General features: G+C 44.2%; 1 protein-coding gene and 2 non-coding genes across 3 annotated transcripts in view; 1 reads left to right on the top strand and 2 right to left on the bottom strand.

The window, feature by feature from the left end:
* Window positions 1-20421, bottom strand: part of LOC126195494 (uncharacterized) — a 276681-nt gene that overhangs the window by 136021 nt on the left and 120239 nt on the right. The gene's annotated exons all lie outside the window — the stretch shown is intronic.
* On the bottom strand, window positions 9287-9360 carry Trnas-cga (transfer RNA serine (anticodon CGA)). The gene has a single exon. It is a non-coding gene; the product is annotated as a tRNA-Ser (tRNA).
* Trnas-cga (transfer RNA serine (anticodon CGA)) lies at window positions 9677-9750 on the top strand. Its single transcript has one exon. It is a non-coding gene; the product is annotated as a tRNA-Ser (tRNA).

Below are 20421 nucleotides of genomic sequence, written 5' to 3'. Positions count from 1 at the left end.
CGGTACACCTGGTCTTTCAAGTGTCCCCACAGAAAGAAGTCACAGGGGTTCATGTCTGGCGAATAGAGAGGCCAATCCACGCCGCCTCCTTTATGTTTCGGATAGCCCAAAGCAATCACACGATCATCGAAATATTCATTCAGGAAATTAAAGACGTCGGCCGTGCGATGTGGCCGGGCACCATCTTGCATAAACCACGAGGTGTTCGCAGTGTCGTCTAAGGCAGTGTGCACCGCCACAAATTCACGAAGAATGTCCAGATAGCGTGATGCAGTAATCGTTTCGGATCTGAAAAATGGGCCAATGATTCCTTTGGAAGAAATGGCGGCCCAGACCAGTACTTTTTGAGGATGCAGGGACGATGGGACTGCAAAATGGGGCTTTTCGGTTCCCCATACGCGCCAGTTCTGTTTATTGACGAAGCCGTCCAGGTAAAAATAAGCTTCGTCAGTAAAACAAATGCTGCCCACACGCATATCGCCGTCGTCAATCCTGTGCACTATATCGTTAGCGAATGTCTCTCGTGCAGCAATGGTAGCGGCGCTGAGGGGTTGCCGCGTTTGAATTTTGTATGGATGGAGGTGTAAACTCTGGCGCATGAGACGATACGTGGACGTTGGCGTCATTTGGACCGCAGCTGCAACACGGCGAACGGAAACCCGAGGCCGCTGTTGGATCACCTGCTGCACTAGCTGCACGTTGCCCTCTGTGGTTGCCGTACGCGGTCGCCCTACCTTTCCAGCACGTTCATCCGTCACGTTCCCAGTCCGTTGAAATTTTTCAAACAGATCCTTTATTGTATCGCTTTTCGGTCCTTTGGTTACATTAAACCTCCGTTGAAAACTTCGTCTTGTTGCAACAACACTGTGTTCTAGGCGGTGGAATTCCAACACCAGAAAAATCCTCTGTTCTAAGGAATAAACCATGTTGTCTACAGCACACTTGCACGTTGTGAACAGCACACGCTTACAGCAGAAAGACGACGTACAGAATGGCGCACCCACAGACTGCGTTGTCTTCTATATCTTTCACATCACTTGCAGCGCCATCTGTTGTTGAAAATTGTAACTACTGTAATTTCGAAAGTTTGTCTGCCTGAAAATGTACTGTTGTCCCAAGCATATTGCAACAAACGGTGTATTTCTATCGCTGCTCGTTTAGTTTTTATTGCTGTTTCAAATATACCGGTCATTTTTGAAACACCCTGTATATATATATATATATATATATATATATATATATATATATATATATATATATATATATCCAGCAGTTATGAGCATACGGGCTGCGTATTTATTAATGAAGACATTATTTTTTAGTTCTACTCATCAGCTGCATTTAAAAACTAGTCCTCTCCGGCAGTCAAGAAACAAGGCAGTAGAGATAATTTCTAGTAAAGTATCTCTACTGTTCTACTGAAGACAGAATATGAACTGTGTTTATTTTTTCCCCTTTGTGCACTGTAGTAGGGAGAGTGTTGCACTTCGGACCGTTAAAGAGATTTGGTTGTAGCCAGCGCTGTAATTTATTTTCTTATTCTATTTCGAAATGATAGCATTCACTTGATGTGTGCTGTAGTTTTTTTTCTTTAAATTGCAGAAGCTGTTTGGGAAAACTAAAGTTTTCTGAAATTTGGAAAACTGTTCCAGCGTACAACATGGTCAAGCACCTAGGAACAAACATTACATTTCAATTTAAAAGTGTTGCAATCGAGAAAAACTTGTCAGTCCTATACATACCAATAATCTGTGAGAAAAATAAAATTAAGAAGAAGAATTACCAATAACTGGAGACAAGTTAAAAACATTTTGAAACAGAAGCTATTGGTATGTAACACAAATTTCCAATTTAGAAAGAAGGAAAATTGTTAAGGCATTAAGGATACTGAGTTTTCCTTGGAAGAAGACCTTACATTTCAAGCTACAAGGTGGTGCACAAAATATTCTGTAATTGAAGAATTAATAATGGCCTTCAAACAGCTTTAATATACACACTAACACAAAAAAAAAAAACGTGCGCACCGTGAAGGAATTATCCGAATGGGACGCAAATCAGTAGATATGATGTACATTTATAGACAAAAAATGTTTACAATTTCACAAAAAATTGGAGAAAGAGCTGGACAAATTGACGAATTAAATAACGCGTTGATCCTGCCTGGCTCTTTTGCAAGCAGTTATTCGGCTTAGCATTTGATTGACAGAGCTGCCGGATGTCCAATTGGTGCGTCAGATCGTTAAAACCGCGAACTGGTTGGAGTGGTCTCACGATAATGCTCTAGACGGAAGGTAGAATTTGCCAAGCACGAAGACAAGCAGTTGAAACTGTCGCCATGTGCGGGCGAGTGTTATGTTGCTGAAATGTAAGCCCAGTATGGCTTGACACGAAGGGCAACACAACAGGGCATCGAAGTACAGCTGTGCTGTTAAGGGTGCCGCGGATGAGAGCGAAAGGGATGCTACTATGAAAAGAAATGGCACCCCAGACCTTCACAGACCGTTGTCGGGCCCTGAGGAGGACGGCCGTCAGGTTGGCATCCACTGCTGCCTGGAGCGTCTCGAGACGCGTCATCCAACAACTCTGCCAATCAATGACAAACCGAATAACTGCTTGCATAGCATACCTGTTATTGACTTGCTGATTTTTAAAGCTTTTTCCCTTTAATAAACCATCCAATTTTTCTGAAAGTGTAATCTTTTGTTTATCTGCACATGTACATCATATCTGTCAATTCTCGTCCCATTCCGATAATTCCTCCGTGTGCTTCGACTTTTTTACGTCTTATAGTGTCAGAGGTCAAACACAGGGAGCGAAAGGCTGTTTACAATTTGTACAGAAAGCAGATGGCGGTTGTAAGAGTCGAGGGGCATGAAAGGGAAGCAGTGGTTGGGAAGGGAGTGAGACAGGGTTGTAGTCTATTCGCGATGTTATTCAATCTTTATATTGAGCAAGCAGTAAAGGAAACAAAAGAAAAATTTGGAGTAGGACTTAAAATCCACGGAGCAGAAATAAAAGCTTTGAGGTTTGCCGACGACATTGTAATTGTGTCAGAGACAGCGAAGGACCTGGAAGAGCAGTTGAACGAAATGGGCAGAGTCTTGAAAGGAGGATGTAAAATGAATATCAACAAAAGCTAAACGAGGGTAATGGAATGTAATCGAATTAAATCAGGTGAAGCTGAGGGAATTGTATTAGGAAATGGGACACTTAAAGTAGTAGAAGAGTTTTGCTATTTGGAAAGCAAAATAACCGATGATGGTCGAAGTAGAGAGAATATAGAATGTAGAATGCCAATGGCAAGAAAAGCGTTTCTGAAGATGAGAAGTTTGTTAACATCGAGTATAGATTTAAGTGTCAGGAAGTCTTTTCTGAAAGTATTTCTATGGAGTGTAGCCATGTATGGAAGTGAAACATGGACGATAAATAGTCTAGACAAGAAGAGAATAGAAGCTTTCGAAATGTGGTGTTACAGAAGAATGCTGAAGGTTAGAGCTGGCCGTTGTGGCCGAGCGGTTCTAGCCGCTACAGTCCGGAACCGCGCTGCTGCTACGGTCGCAGGTTCGAATCCTGCCTCGGGCATAGATGTGTGTGATGTCCTTAGGTTAGTTAGGTTTAAGTAGTTCTAAGTCTAGGGGACTGATGACCTCAGATGTTAAGTCCCATAGTGCTCAGAGCCATTTGAACCATTTTGAACCACGGCATAGCACAGGTGGCTGCGTCTGAAGTGATGGCGTGACCGGGAAGCACGGAGTAATGATGAATCTCACCGCGTCGTGTTCACCAACGAATCGCAGTCCTGTACTGTCTCCAATATCCGTCTTTGGCGAGTGCGGAGGGGATCTGAGGAGAGACCCCCTCGTTCCCAAGTGCTGGGGAGGTACAGCGGAGCTGCTGCTCTTGGTGCCGAGGCGTGGGGAGCCGTCGGGTACTTCCCAGGTCACGGTCGGTGACTGAGGGAACAGCGACGGCACAGCGGTACATCACGCACATCTTACCCTTGCCAAGTGGCGAACGTTTTTGGTGTACGCTAAATTTCTATTTCTCGAATATCGTCGTTGCGGTGGAAGTCTAGACGCTGCGCTCTGCCGAGTCGGCGTCGGACAGTGAGGCGTCGGTTTCCCCAGCTGCTGCTGTACCGGCGCCGCGGATTCGCCGGACCCGCCGCTGCGCCTCGGCCGCGGGACGCCGCCTCCGCCCCCGGCTAACCGACCCTCATCCCGGCCAAATTAATACCGGCACACACTGGCGCCGACTAAAGACCCGTCCTGAGCGACGTAATTAAAAACGAGTGGCCAGGAGCCGCGAGCGACAGCGGGGGCCGCGTGGGGCGGGCGCCGGCGTCGGCCGAGTAATGGGCGCTCGACTGGACCGGCTGCCGCCACGTTAATTAGCGACGGGCGACCACACGCCGGGCCCCGGACACTCGAGAGCAGAGGTCGCGCTAGCAACGGTAATTTATAAGAAACCCGACCCGTAAGGACGTCGCCACCGTGTCTCCTCCGTACCGAGACTGCGCTTCGTCTGGGCGTCGCAGCTGGATACTGCCGCATCACGAAACGTCGCCAAATTCTAGAAGTACTACTGGTGTGTCCCCTGCACTCTGAGTAGTGTGTCCCAGCGCAGTTACAGGTCAGCCAGTGATTTTCATACAGAGCGCTACGTGGCGTTACCAATAAAAAAAACCTAAACAGCCTACTTACATAGCCCCCATGCTCCCCACAAAAAAATTTACAAATTGTCTTTGCAACGTCCTGCCAAAATAGTATGTCGTCAATGTTAAGGCAATTTGATTAAGCAAATGCGGATGAGTTCTGAGGGGCTGTATGGGTTTGACAGGTACTGATTCTTGTGCAACATGTCTTCAAAATATTTCACAAGACTGGAAAATTCAGATTGTTCGAAATGTTTGATGCTATGTTTTACTCGGTCTTGTGTAGCTTGAGACCAATATGCTGAGAGGAAGGCATGATAAACATGATAAAATTCTCCTTCACTGTGACAATCGTGAATGACCGATCGCATTCTTAAAGCTGGTTCATTCTCTAAACAGCCATACATAAATTCTAATCTGTGCTCTAATGACCAGTTGGGAGGAAAACAATAAGAGAATTGATGAAGCCACGCTTGTGGATGAATGTCGTTGCCGGAATTCTTAAATGTTTCGAATTTACGTGTGGTAATAAACAGCTTATAGTCAAAACCATCATGTCGGCGAGTCGCATATCGGTCATTGTTATTGCGTTTCGGCGGTTCCATCTCAAAATTCGGTGTACCTTGCCAATTTCTTTCATAATTTCCGAAGTGCCCTGTGTTATTATTTTGTGGCTGTTCCGTATTTCTATGTCCCTCTCCCCGTATTGGAGCGCGAGTGTCCTCTGAAATATGTAATTTTTGTATTACCTGTGTCAACTGATCTTGTACTTCCCGAATTTCTCTTTGGTGTTGCGTATTAATTTGATTCTGATTTTGTTTGAATTTCCTAAATTGTTCGTACTCTTCTGTATCATTAAAGACTACCGCTCTTGTGTCACTCAGATTATCATCTGCCTTCGTAGATAAATTATTTAGCTGATCCAAAAGTTCGACTACTCTCTCTGATAATGAACTAATTTCATATATATATATATATATATATATATATATATATATATATATATATATATAATGACCTTTGAACACTATTAAGATAAATACATAGTTTGTTCTCTATCAAAATCTTTCATTTGCTAACTATGCCTATCAGTAGTTAGTGCCTTCAGTAATTTGAATCTTTTATTTAGCTGGCAGTAGTGGCGCTCACTGTATTGCAGTAGTTCGAGTAAGGAAGATTTTTGTGAGGTAAGTGATTTGTGAAAGGTATAGGTTATTGTTAGTCAGGGCCATTCTTTTGTAGGGATTTTTGAAAGTCAGATTGCGTTGCGCTAAAAATATTGTGTGTCAGTTTAGTGTTGATCAGAATAAGTAAAGAGAGTAATGTCTGAGTACGTTCAGTTTTGCTCAGCTGTTTGAAAAGCAGATAATGTAAGATTCATACATTTTTCTAAGGGGACGTTTCAACTGTCATATTAAACGCATTCCTACTACACGGGACTTGGATATTCAGGCTGAGGCAAACTGTTGACAAAGTCCAAATTATACGAGGTACGCCTGTTATACGGACTGGCTGACTGATCCTGTGAACAGGCCCACTGATTACGAGCTGAGGTCTCAGTAGCGGTGGTGACATTCCGTGCAGTACCCTTTCCGTGTTTTACGGAATTTTGAGTAGTGGTTCTGGTGAGTTTTAAGCCGTTTTCTACGAGTCATGTGACGTCAGGTATTACGATGGGAATGGAAGCAAAGCTTCATTTTATGGACCTTTATTCAACTTTATGAGGAGTGTCCTTTTTTCAGTAGGTACAGTAACAAGATTTTAGAAAGGCTTGTAGCGAACTCCTAAAGGGGCAAAATAGTTTTTGCAGTTGTAACTGACCTTAGGGGAAAAATGGCGGTTGCGCCAGATTTTTATTTTTGAATAGGCGAGGTTGATGACTATGTTTGGGAATAATTCGAGTTCCGATGCCCTCTTAAAGTTACTGTTTCTGTAAGCTGCAACTAAAGAAACAAAATCAATAAAAATCCAAAAAGAGAAAAAGAGGAAAAGGAGGGAAAAGAGGAAGCCAAAAAAAATCTAAGTTCTGATTATCATTTATTTCTATATTAAAAGTGAATTTCCGATTTCATGCTGAATAGGGTCCTAATAAAAGATTGTGTTAGTAGTGCTAATTATAGTCCTAAAAGCAGAATTTCAAGAAAGATCGATTCAGAATTCAGTTAGCAAAGAGTCAAGTTCTGTCATCGAGTTGATACAGAACTAAGCTATCTCAATCATATTGATATTGCTTTCAGGCGAACGAGAATTGAATGTCGAGTTATACCATTCCTTTATAAGTTCTAAAAGAAAGAGAAGAGCTACTTAAAGATTATAAAGTCCTAACATTTAAAGTATTACACTACACTGATAATTCATAGTTTGCTTAATAACTTGATTTTTAAAAGAGAGACTATACCTTGTTAGTATTAATGCAATTATGCCACCTCAGTACGCAGTGACAGACTGCGATGATAGATAAGCAAAATTTAGATATATCTGTGAAACAGCTGTTGCCATATAGTTTTCTCTAGTGTTGTCAGAAGCTCTCTATAACAAAAGGCAGTCACTTGATGTACCAACGCGATTCACTCTTCAGAAACGCACAAAGGTAAACTTGAAACTTACATGAAAGAAAATAGTGACTTTCTATCTTAACGCTATTACGTGAATAGACTCTAGTTACTTCAACAGTGAGCTTATAGCTCATCAGAGACGTTCCGATTCAGCTGTAAGCCATTGCACGTAACTGGATTTACATGGCCGAAAGTCTCGGAAATAAAGTGTGTTATACACACATCAAAAATCATTTGCATCAGCCCGGTTCCCAGAACTCCTGAAGATAGACGTTGACTGCGGATATTCTATCACAGATACAGATGTAAACAACCATACATGAGCAGCTCCTATTAGAGGAAGGGGGTCCGACAGCCCATCAGTTCCACTCATTCCACCTGGGAGGCGGTACACGGTTCGTGTTGTCTATAGTTCAGCCATGCCTACACGTTCGAATACAGCGTTTCAATCGCGCACGCATTGTTACTTTGGGCCAGGAAGGGCTCTCAACAAGGGAAGCGTCCAGGCGTCTCGGAGTGAACCAAAGCGATGCCGTTCGGACATGGAGGAGATACAGAGTGGCAGAAACTGTCGAAGACATGCCTCGCTCAGGCAGCCGAAGCGCTACTACTGCAGTGGATGACCGCTACCTACGGATTATGGCTCGGAGGAACCCTAACAAAGCCACCATGTTGAATAATGCTTTCCGTGCAGCCACAGGACGTCGTGTAAAGACTCGAACTGTGCGCAATAGACTGCATGATGCGCAACTTCAATCCCGACGTCTATGGCAAGGTCCATCTTTGCAACCACGACACAATGCAGCGCGGTACTGATAGGCCCAACAACATGCCGTATGGACTCCTCAGGATTGCCATCACGTTCTCTTCACGGATGAGTGCCGCATATGCCTTCAACCAGACAATAATCGGAGACGTGTTTGGAGGCAACCCGGTCAGGCTGAACGCCTTAGACACACTGTCCAGCGAGTGCAGCAAGGTTCAAATGCTTCAAATGGCTCTTAGCACGATGGGACTTAACATCTGAGGTCATCAGTTCCCTAGAACTTAGAACTACTTAAACTTAACTAACCCAAGGACTTCACACACATCCATGCCCGAGGCAGGATTCGAAACTGCGACCGTAGCAGCTGCGCGGTTCAGGACGGAAGCCCCTAGAACCTCTCGGCCACAACGGCCGACGTGCATCAAGATGGAGGTTCCCTGCTGTTTTGGGGTGACATTGTGTGGGGCCGACGTAGACCGCTAATGGTCATGGAAGGCGCCGTAACGGCTATACGATACGTGGATGCCATCCTCTGACCGATAGTGCAACCATACCCGCAGCATATTGGTGAGGCACTCGTCTTCATGGACGACAATTCGCCCCCCCCCCCCTCCCCAAAGTGCACATCTTGTGAATTAGTTCCTTCAGGATAACGACATCGCTCGAATAGAGTGGCCAGGATCTTCTCCAGACTTGAACCATATCGAACATGCCTGGGATAGATCGAAAAGGACTGTTTATGGAAGACATGACCCACGAAACACTCTGAGGAGGAAGAGGAGGAGATTAGTGTTTAACGTCCCGTCGACAACGAGGTCATTAGAGACGGAGCGCAAGCTCGGTGAGGGAAGGATGGGGAAGGAAATCGGCCGTGCCCTTGCAAAGGAACCATCCCGGCATTTGCCTGAAGCGATTTAGGGAAATCACGGAAAACCTAAATCAGGATGACCGGAAACGGGATTGAACCGTCGTCCTCCCGAAATGCGAGTCCAGTGTGCTAACCACTGCGCCACCTCGCTCGGTAAACACTCTGACGGATCTGCGCCGAATCGCCGTTGAGGAGTGGGACAATCTGGACCAACAGTGCCTTCATGAACTTGTGGATAGTGTGCCACTACGTATACCGGCATGCATCAATGCACGACGACGTGCTACTGGGTATTAGAGGTACCGGTGTGTACAGCACTCTGGACCACCACCTGTGTAGGTCTCGCTGTATGGTGGTACAACATGCAATGTGTGAGAATGAGATTCTTCACTCTGCAGCGGAGTGTGCGCTGATATGAAACTTCCTGGCAGATTAAAACTGTGTGCGCCGACCGAGACTCGAACTCGGGACCTTTGCCTTTCGCGGGCAAGTGCTCTACCAACTGAGCTACCGAAGCACGACTCACGCCCAGCCCTCACAGCTTTACTTCTGCCAGTATCTCGTCTCCTACCTTCCAAACTTTACAGAAGCTCTCCTGCGAACCATGCAGAACTAGCACTCCTGAAAGAAAGGATATTGCGGAGACATAGCTTAGCCACAGCCTGGGGGATGTTTCCAGAATGAGATTTTCACTCTGCAGCGGAGTGTGCGCTGATATGAAACTTCCTGGCAGATTAAAACTGTGTGGTTTGCAGGAGAGCTTCTGTAAAGTTTGGAAGGTAGGAGACGAGATACTGGCAGAAGTAAAGCTGTGAGGACCGGGCGTGAGTCGTGCTTCGGTAGCTCAGTTGGTAGAGCACTTGCCCGCGAAAGGCAAAGGTCCCGAGTTCGAGTCTCGGTCGGCGCACACAGTTTTAATCTGCCAGGAAGTTTCATATCAGCGCACACTCCGCTGCAGAGTGAAAATCTCATTCTGGAAACATCCCCCAGGCTGTGGCTAAGCCATGTCTCCGCAATATCCTTTCTTTCAGGAGTGCTAGTTCTGCATGGTTCGCAGGAGAGCTTCTGTAAAGTTTGGAAGGTAGGAGACGAGATACTGGCAGAAGTAAAGCTGTGAGGGCTGGGTGTGAGTCGTGCTTCGGTAGCTCAGTTGGTAGAGCACTTGCCCGCGAAAGGCAAAGGTCCCGAGTTCGAGTCTCAGTCGGCGCACACAGTTTTAATCTGCCAGGAAGTTTCATGCAATGTGTGGTTTTCATGAGCAATTAAAAGGGTGGAAATGATGTTTACGTTGATCTCTACTACAGTTTTCTGTACAGGTTCCGAAACTCTCGGAACCGAGGTGATGCAAAAGATTTTTTATGTGTGTACCTTATTTCAAGGTTATTTTAGAATACGAAGTAGGAAAAAAACGTAACTTATTAATTCAAATTTTTGTCTTGGATTCAAACAAGGAGCGAGTGAAACGTGGGACTTAGGGAAAGCAGGAAAAGGTGTGGACGGGGCCTAAGCAGTTACTGTTGGTTGCGCAGTAAGCAAATACACTTTATTCAAGGAAATAATTTTTTTAAAAACTATCATTAAAAAAATGACTGTAACACAAGCTACACTGACGGCTGAAGGCCTTAGTAAGAAAGAATTCAAATTAGTTTTCGGCAGAAGTCCACGTGCAATACTTCAGAACAATTAACAGCTGAAGGCCTGAATTACAAATGAAGAAGACAATTACACGTTAAAAATACCCTAATAATTTTTAAAACAATCATAAAAAATTGACTGTAACAAGCTACACTGACGGCTGAAGGCCTTATTATGAAAGAATTCAAATTATTTGTCGGCTGAAGGCCATGAGCAATACTTCAGAACAATTAACGGCTGAAGGCCTGAATTTTACATGAGGAAGACAATTACGTGTTAACAATAGCAAAATAATTTTTAAAACAATCATTTTAAAAAAATTGACTGGTAACACTGACAGCTGAAGGCCTTATTAAGAGAAATTCAAATTATTTGTTGGCCGAAGGCCACAAGCGATAGGAATAATTTAAAGAAATATTATTTTTAAACAATTGACACAATCAGACCAAATAAAAAAAGGGAATGATCCACAGACAGTGCTCCAAGGATCGACCTGAGAAACAGTCCCTACAGCTGCGTAAGCGGTGAGACAAGCAGCCAAGAGTTATGCTCACCTAATAGGATAGCAACTCAAACTAGGGACAGTTTAAACGCCGATCAATCCTCTTACCATCTCCACCTAACACGATGGAATAATTGGAGCGAGGGCGAAGTGACAGACAGCACTGCGTCTTCAGAACCCAATGTTTAAAATATCGAAAGGCAGAAGGAATCACTACAACTAAGATAGACAAAAGAAACCACAATCCACACCGCAATCAAGGAGGCTGTCGAACTACACGTCATGCCGGAGAGCATCGGCAAGACGAGGAAAAGTACACTGCCGCAAAAATACGCTAACCTCCAGGGAAGGTAACTGGGGCGTTGGTGGCCACTAGGCAGTAAAATACCGCTGGTCGCACTTCACCAAATAATAACACAAAATTCAATAACTAATAACACGCAGTAGAAGGTGGCTAATAGATTCCGCCAATTCGACACGCTCCAATTTCTGCTGTTCGTCTCATGGCAACCCTCGAGCAGCAACACATGAACAAAGGGTGTGTCACCAAATAGTGGAGGTTTCACTACTGGATTAATGTTCACTCAACTCAACGTGCTGGGTCCTGTGGACAACGAGGTTGTGGCTCTCACAACTACAGCCCCTCGATCTGGCAGTGCCTGTGTGCTGCCAGCGGTCCAGGCATGTCCTCGTGCTGACGGACCTCTCTGCTGCTCCGTCCCAACCAAACTACCGACACACCCGACCCGGAAAACACTTAACGTCCTTCCAAAGATAGTACGGGTCTTAGATATCGTTAAACGCTGCTGCTGCCACTCGCGGACAGACAACGCTAGCAAATTTAGTAGCGCTTCTGAACAGAAGAAGAAAACGAGATGCCACTATCCCTATTACACGATGCCAACATACCAACGGCACCAACGCGAGCAGCACATGGCTCTACGAGCTTAATGAAAATCGAACTCTGGAGGATTAGACACAGGTTCCAATACTGATTTAGTCATTAGTCAACTAAGTTGCTGTTTTTATTTTATCTATTTTGGTCGGAGAACATCGTAGCTGATTTCGCACATTACACATAGGAAATACTGCATCCAGCTTGTGGCTGGTTGCAGTATTTCCTACAGTGTAAGTTGCTGTCTGTCTGTTTGTGCTAGATAATCTTTTCGAGACGTGACTACTGATAAGCATGTCTAGTGAGTAGTTATCTGATTATGTTTAGACATTCTTAATAAAGTTGTAATCTTTGTAGAGACACTCACACCGTATTCACAACTGTGACTTTCTCTTAAGAATTCCTATTAGCTTTTTATTTTTTATTTTTTAGTTCTTGAGTGCCGAAATTTGGAGTAATTTAAACTATTCTATACGAAGTCAATACAGCGGAGCCCAAAACATCTCGTTATCTAGATCAATCTCAACAAAAAAATAAAATAGTCTGTGCCAGTGTCAAGATAGGTCATGCACATGGCCTACACCTGGCATATAGTGATAAACATGTTTTGAACAAGTTGTCTGACTGACACAGCCATACACAAATACTCCGATCATCCGATTGCGCGCAGACAAGCTGGTTTCCAATACACGTATGCTGCACGGACTGAACAAAACTCCAGTCACTGAAGACAAATACAGAAATGAATTAGCAGATAATCAAACAAATAGCTACAGAGAACAGATATGATACAAACGTTATAGAGAGACTGAATCACAAAATTAAAACAAAACTAAAGGGACACCTAGCACACAAAAGCAAACAGCCTGTCACCAGCTTACAAACACAGATACGCAGAACACAAACACGCAAGAAAAGAAACAGCCATACAAACAAGCAAATGGTACACAGACACCTACAACAACAAAGCAGCCCACAGAATCGGCCACATATTGAAATAACAATAAAAATAGCCTGCAGGACGGACAACTCAATACAGAGAAAAATAAGGGCAAACAATACAAGCACAGACAAACACGACACATCTGCTATTTACCAACTGACATGCCAAGACTGCAAATCAGTTTATGTAGGACAATCAGAAACTTTAATACCAGATACACAGAACACATAAGACCATTAAAAAGTAACAGCCGCATTCTGCATTTTCTGAACACCTTATGGACATGAAACACATTCCAACAGACATCACTACTGACTTCAAAATTCTAAAATGCAGAAACAGCCCACCACAAAAACTAATAACTGAAGAAAACTATCAAATACAAAAAGCTATAGTTGAATGAAAAGAAACGATAAATGAATACAGTTCTCTGCAACCGATCTCTGGTCCCTGCCCTCAAAGAACTATCAGATAACAACAACCCGGCAGTTCTAGGCGCTACGGTCTGGAACCGCGAGACCGCTACGGTCGCAGGTTCGAATCCTGCTTCGGGCATGGATGTGTGTGATGTCCTTAGGTTAGTTAAGGGACTGATGGCCTCAGATGTTAAGTCCCATAGTGCTCAGAGCCATTTGCCTCTCTCTCTCTCTGCGCTCATGTGTGTCACACACACACACACACACACACACACACACACACACACTGTGCGCGTGACTCACAAAGATTCAAAAGTCCCACCCATAAGGTATTAAAATGTTCGCCATCTTGTTTCCGCAGTGTGTAAACAGTGAAACAGTGATAGCGGAAGTTCAGTTGTGCAGGTCTCCACAGTGAAGAAAATGAAGCGACCAGAAAGCATAAGTGAAACATATTGTAAACACACATACACAAAATCTACCACAGAGAATTAATTAATGTCAGGCCTAACCATAAGATTCCCACTCGTAAAATTTCGAAATAAATTACTTTTCGAAATTAGTTTCTATTGCGGATGACAGACTCTGAAAGAAAACGAGCGCTATTAAGAAATAAAAGCCCAGGAAAAGCACAGCATCTGATAAGAAGATACGAGGGCTATTCCGAAAGTAAGGTCCGATCGGTCACGAAATGGAAACGACTATGAAAATCCGATAAAGCTTTGCACAGATGTGTTGGGTAGTGTCTCTAGTATAACCCCAGTTAGCATCACGTCGCTCTTCTCATTTCTGAGCTCGCAGTGAGTGCGTAAAGATGTCTAGAAAATAGTGTCTGCCGCCAAGTACGGGGGCCTGGTGAGAAATTTCCCCTGAAGCTATGCAGCTAACATTACATAACTGTCGTGCTGTTTCGTCTTCAAGACAATTCTCAGCCGCATTCTGCAGGGGCAATGAAGATGCTCCTGCATCGTTTTAAAATGGAAATGTGAGAGTACCCACAATACAGCCCGTAATTGTCTCCCTCTGAGTTTCAGCTCTGGTCACATGAACCGCTGGTTATGAAGACAACATTTCGGCACAAGACAACGAGCCGTAGGCCAGCGTAGAGAATTGGCGGAGAGCACTGGCGGCTGCCTTCTATAGCGAGGGTATGGGAAAGTTGGTACAACGCTACGATACACGTCTAAGTCGGGTCGGCGACTATGGAGATAAGTAGCTGCAAGGTGTATCTAACTGTTGCAAATAAAACATTTTTGATTTTTACCGTGGTTTCCATTTCGCGACCTATCGGACCTTACTTTCGGAATAGCCCTCGTATATATACAAAACTTCGTATTAAAATTTGTAAATACTGTAATATGAACTCAAAATGATAGATGTGCAAGCATTTTTATAGTAAGAAAACGGACGCACATTGATGACGCTGTAACTTCAGCGAATCATGTATGTAAAATAAAAGACAAAATTGTGTTTTACTCGAGGCAGACCCTCTCTAGAAACAAGTCTGTTGGTAAAGCAAACACGGACAGAAGAGCTTCAACCTCAAGATGAGTGTTTTCACTATTTATTTTCAACACTATCACGCGCAATGGCAGTTTCCGTTTCTACCCACCCTCTAATCCTGTTGCTCAACGACATCGATGCCACGTTTTGTAACATAATCAACAACTTCAGACCGGGAAGTACCTCCTATGTTTATCTGAGCAGTGCATGTGTACGCATACACCAACTAGGATTGATGTGATTGATTCTTTATTATTACCTTGGTGTTCTGCTAAGAAAGTGTGCACCGTTCGCGGATTATCGCTGGTCTACCAGTTGCGCTCGCTATCCATCGAAAGACCAGATTCGTTATTGGAAATAAGCAACAATAATTTAGACCCTGCTTAGCCTATAGGGAATATTAACCAGAGTATTGATTTATTCGATAATTATATTTGTGGTCATCAATACATTTGAGTTTGAGAACTATAGAGATATTTACAGCAATAATACTAAAAGAAGACGTATCTGATTAACAGCTGTAGGTTGGGTACCATATACTGTCACCTCATTGGCTGGTTTCAGCTTGACACAGGGAAGCCATAGCAACATCTGATCTATAAAGAGAGCGCGAGGAGGGCACGTGATAAAGTTTAACCAAAGACACGAGCAAAGTACAGTTTAACAATCTACCACTGCAGACAATACACCAAGAGAAGAAGTGTTTTCAAATGCAGTCTAAAGTTCTTTCTCCTCGACACGTTCTTTTATATTGTAGAGAAAGTGTCTTCGAAGTGTAGGCGACTCAAAAAAGTAATCCCAGGCAGGTCCCGACTTGAGGTTAGAAATGAAACGATAAGGAGAAGAAAATGAAATAACATTCCGAGCCTGGTCTGGAGGAGTATCGCAATCCCTGGTTGAAAATTTCTCAAAAGACAAGTGGCCAGGTATGCGGACGCTAACCTGAAGACACAACTAGCTCAGAAGAGCGGTGCGAAGCTAGCTGTTTTGAACGCAGTAATTAGCAGGGGCGGCTCCAGCTGCTGCCCTCCTCTGGCAGCTGCGGTCGGTAATTGGGGGCTGCGGAGGCGGCGGCGCCGCGGTCGCCAGGTGAGTGGGCGGGAGGCAGCGGGTGGGCCGCCCCCTGGCTCTGCACGGGCGCCGCCACAGGCCGGCCGCCTCACCTTCCCGACCACTCACCTCCAAAGCCGACCTCCAGAGTCCCTACCGAGCAGACTCCGCGCCCTCACTGCAGCTGGGGTATAACCGAAGCTCTCTCCATGTACACTACTGGCAATTAAAATTGCTACACCAAGAAGAAATGCAGATGATAAACGGGTATTCGTTGGACAAACATATTATACTAGAACTGACATGTGACTACATTTTCACGCAATTTGGGTATTTAGATCCTGAGAAATCAGTACCCAGAACAACCACCTCTGGCCGTAATAACGGCCTTGATACGCCTGGGCATTGAGTCAAACAGAGCTCGGATGGCGTGTACAGGTACAGATGCCCATGCAGCTTCAACACGATACCACAGTTCATCAAGAGAAGTGCATATTGTGACGAGCCAGTTGTTCGGCCACCATTGACCAGACGTTTTCAATTGGTGAGAGATCTGGAGAATGTGCTGGCCAGGGCAGCAGTCGAACATTTTCTGTATCCAGAAAGGCCCTTACAGGATCTGCAACATGTGGTCGCGCATTATCCTGCTGAAATGTAGGGTTTTGCAGGGATCGAATGAAGGGTAGAGCCACGGGTCGTAACACATCTGAAATGTAACGTCCACTGTTCAACGTCCCGTCAATGCGAACAAGAGGTGACCGAGGCGTGTAACCAATGGCACCCCATACCATCACGCCAGGTGATATGCCAGTATGGCGATGACGAATACACGATCCCAATGTGCGTTCACCGCGATGTCGCCAAACACGGATGCGACCATCATGCTGCTGTAAACAGAACCTGGATTCATCCTAAAAAATGACGTTTTGCCATTCGTGCACCCAGGTTCGTCGTTGAGTACACCATCTCTGGCGCTCCTGTCTGTGATGCAGCGTCAAGGATAACCTCAGCCGTGGTCTCCGAGCAGTATGTCCATGCTGCTGCAGACGTCGTCGAATTGTTCGTGCAGATGTTTGTTGTCCTGCAAACATCCCCATCTGTTGACTCAGGGATTGAGACGTGGCTGCACGATTCGTTACAGCCATGCGGATAAGGCCTGTCATCTCGACTGCTAGTGATATGACGCCGTTGGGATGCAGCGCGGCGTTCCGTATTACCCTCCTGAACCCATCGATTCCATATTGTGGTAACAGTCATTGGATCTCGACCAATGCGAGCAGCAATGTCGCGATACGATAAACCGCAATCGCGATAGGCTACAATCCGACCTTTATCAAAGTCGGAAACGTGAGGGTACGCATTTCTCCTCCTTACACGAGGCATCACGACAACGTTTCACTAGGCAATGCCGGTCAACTGCTGTTTGTGTATGAGGAATCGGTTGGAAACTTTCCTCATGTCAGCACGTTGTAGATGTTACCACCGCCGCCAACCTTATGTGAATGGTCTTAAAAGCTAATCATTTGCATATCACAGCATCTTCTTCTAGTCGGTTAAATTTCGCGTCTGTAGCACGTCATCTTCGTGGTGTAGCAATTTTAATGGCCAGTAGTGTATATAAATAAACGGCAAATATTCGCTTACAAAACCAGTTCTTGTGGCTTCTAAGAATATCCTCATTACTCAGATTCATCTCTAACAAGATACCAATGCCAACAACGGCACACAAGCCGTTGTCGCTACAGTGCGTAAGTGCTGTAGCAAATTTCTTCCAAAAAGCCGTGCGTAGAATCGCAGTTTGGGGTGGCCCCGGTACTCGGTTCCCATTTTAGCAGGGAACGTGGGGTGGCAAGTTTTTGGTTTAGCCTGGACCAGCTGTCATTTGTACAGTCACTCGAGCGTCTGTCTTACTGTAGCTCTGTTACGGTATGTTGAGCAAAGTCTGAACGACGAACCTGAGCTGGCGCCCATGCAAATTCTGCAAATCAGCTAATTTCTTTTTCGAAAGCTTTTAGTTGGATTGAAATTAGAGCTTAGATGAAAGCACCATTTGCATGTGCGCCATTCCGATTTTGTGCGCAAAAACAGTCCCGCTCGTTTGGGTTTTATGAGCAAAATCTGTCACCCTTAAATAATTTTGGACTCTGGCGAGACTGATAATTCAAATGTAGTCCCCCCGTGTATCGAACCTTGGTCTACGATAAGTTTTAGGCGTTTGAAAAATTTTGCTTCGTTTTGACTTTAAATGCAAATGTCACGTTTTTTCTGGGAGGTTTTTGAAGCGCGCCACGTCTATACACTAGTGTACAGCTAAACTATGAATGACAAACCGCTGGAATCAGTATCTACAGTAAGATATCTAAGAGTAACTACCCAGAGTGACGTTAAGTGAAATGACACACAAAACAGATAGTGGGAAAATCAGATTCAAGACTCAGATTCATGGGAATAGTCTTAAGAAAATGTAATTCACCCACGAAGGAAGTGGCTTATATGGCGCTTGTTCGGACGATTCTTGAATATTGTTGATCTGTTCGGGATCCCTACCGGGTGGGACTGATGTAGGATGTAGAGAAGATGCAACGAAGAGCGGCACGTTTCGTCACAGGATCGTGTAGCTAACGCGAGAGCGTTACGGAGATGGCTCTGAGCACTATGGGACTCAACTGCTGTGGTCATAAGTCCCCTAGAACTTAGAATTACTTAAACCTAACTAACCTAAGGACAGCACACAACACCCAGCCATCACGAGGCAGAGAAAATCCCTGACCCCGCCGGGAATCGAACCCGGGAACCCGGGCGTGGGAAGCGAGAACGCTACCGCACGACCACGAGATGCGGGCGTTACGGAGATGCTAAACAAATTCTATTGGCAGACGTTACAAGAGAGGCGTCGTAAATGAAGCAGAGATTTATCGAAATTCCGGGAGAGTACTTTTCGGGCAGAGTCGGACAACATATTACTTCCCCCCACATAGGTCTTGCGTAATGATCAAGAGGAGAACATTAAAGAAACTAGAACCAATACAGAGGCTTACCGACAGTCATTCTTCCCACGCGCTATTCATGAATGGAGCAGCGTTGGAGGACTCAGTTACTGATACAAAAGTACCCTCCGTCACACACCATTGTGCGGAATTTGATTTAGATGTAGATGTACTTCAACTTGTACGAACCAGTTCAAAGTTTGCACCAAGACAGACAAATGTATAAAGTCAAAACGAAACGTTATACGTTGTCGAGGTACGATGATTCAAACTCGAGCTAAATGTGCTGCGTAGAATTCATTCTTACGTGAACTGAGTGGACGGAAACTATTTAAAGTGAATCAAATAAATAAAAAATGTGTTCTTACGATAAAATTCAAAACTCTTTTTCAAATGTCTAGCTTCATAAGGATTATACGTGCAAAACACGCTTTTTGTGAGATTTTTACGCGAGCCGCTCCTATGTTTCAGACTTGTGCGAATCGATTCAAATTTTGTACGAAGGTAGACAAATACATGTAATTAATGGTCGCTCTGTTGTTCTGTGAAAGCTTTATCAGTTGCTACTACATAAGCAAAAAGTTTCGAAACAATAAATAAACCTGTACGGGATCAGTCGTCGTCCAAGTCAACAAAAATTTACATCGTTTGTCGCGCTATAGCGGTCTAATGTCAAAATTATGGTAGAGTAAAAGTTGGGAACCAGAATGAAAATACTATTTTGTCTAAAACTGACATGGTGAGACCGTGGCTGTGTCAATTAATGTAGGTTAATTCTTACAAAGAAGAAACCAGCAACCAGCCACTATTAATACTGCTATTTATTTAGGTAAATAGCGCCGTTACCGGTTTCGAACTGGCAAGTTCATCATCAGACGGCTGTTCACCTGATTTTCAAGACAACACTTTACATTATCGTCCGTTTCCGATTTTTATTATTCCACTGCGGTGAAGTATTTTTGGTGTGTTGTTGCCGTCGAAAATTCCGCGCGATTTTGTTGCGAAGTTGCAGGATTGTATTTTTCGCATATTCCTAAATATATCCAGCTCTTACGTAACTTGTATATCACATATCACATGTGATATACCACACACACACAATATGGTGTGTGTGTGTGTGTGTGTGTGTGTGTGTGGTGCTTTGCACAATATGGTGATATACAAGTTACGTAACTGCTAGATATATTTAGGAATATGCGAAAAATACAATCCTGCAACTTCGCAACAAAATCGCGCGGAATTTTCGACGGCAACAACACACCAAAAATACTTCGCCACAGTGGAATAATAAAAATCAGAAACGGACGATAATGTAAAGTGTGTCTTGAAAATCATGTGAACAGCCGTCTGATGATGAACTTGCCAGTTCTAAGCCGGTAACGGCGCTATTTACCTAAATAAATAGCAGTGTTAATAGTGGGTGGTTGCTGTCTTCTTCTTTGTAAGAATTAACCTACATTAGAATGAAAATATCTTAGTACAAAAAAGGCGAATATGTCGTTGGCATACTCTGGGATGTAAACGAAGGGAACTCACTTTTCCACTTATCTGGCAGCTTGAAGGACACTTAAATCAAAACGCTTTGGCATATTAGCCCTTTTTTACGAGTTAACCCTACTTCTCCAGCGCAGTGAGCTCTTCTAGACG

This window comes from Schistocerca nitens, chromosome 7, assembly GCF_023898315.1.
Source record: "Schistocerca nitens isolate TAMUIC-IGC-003100 chromosome 7, iqSchNite1.1, whole genome shotgun sequence".
Lineage (NCBI taxonomy): Eukaryota > Metazoa > Arthropoda > Insecta > Orthoptera > Acrididae > Schistocerca > Schistocerca nitens.
Note: the sequence above shows the minus strand (reverse complement) of the source record. Positions and strands in the feature narration are given on the sequence as shown.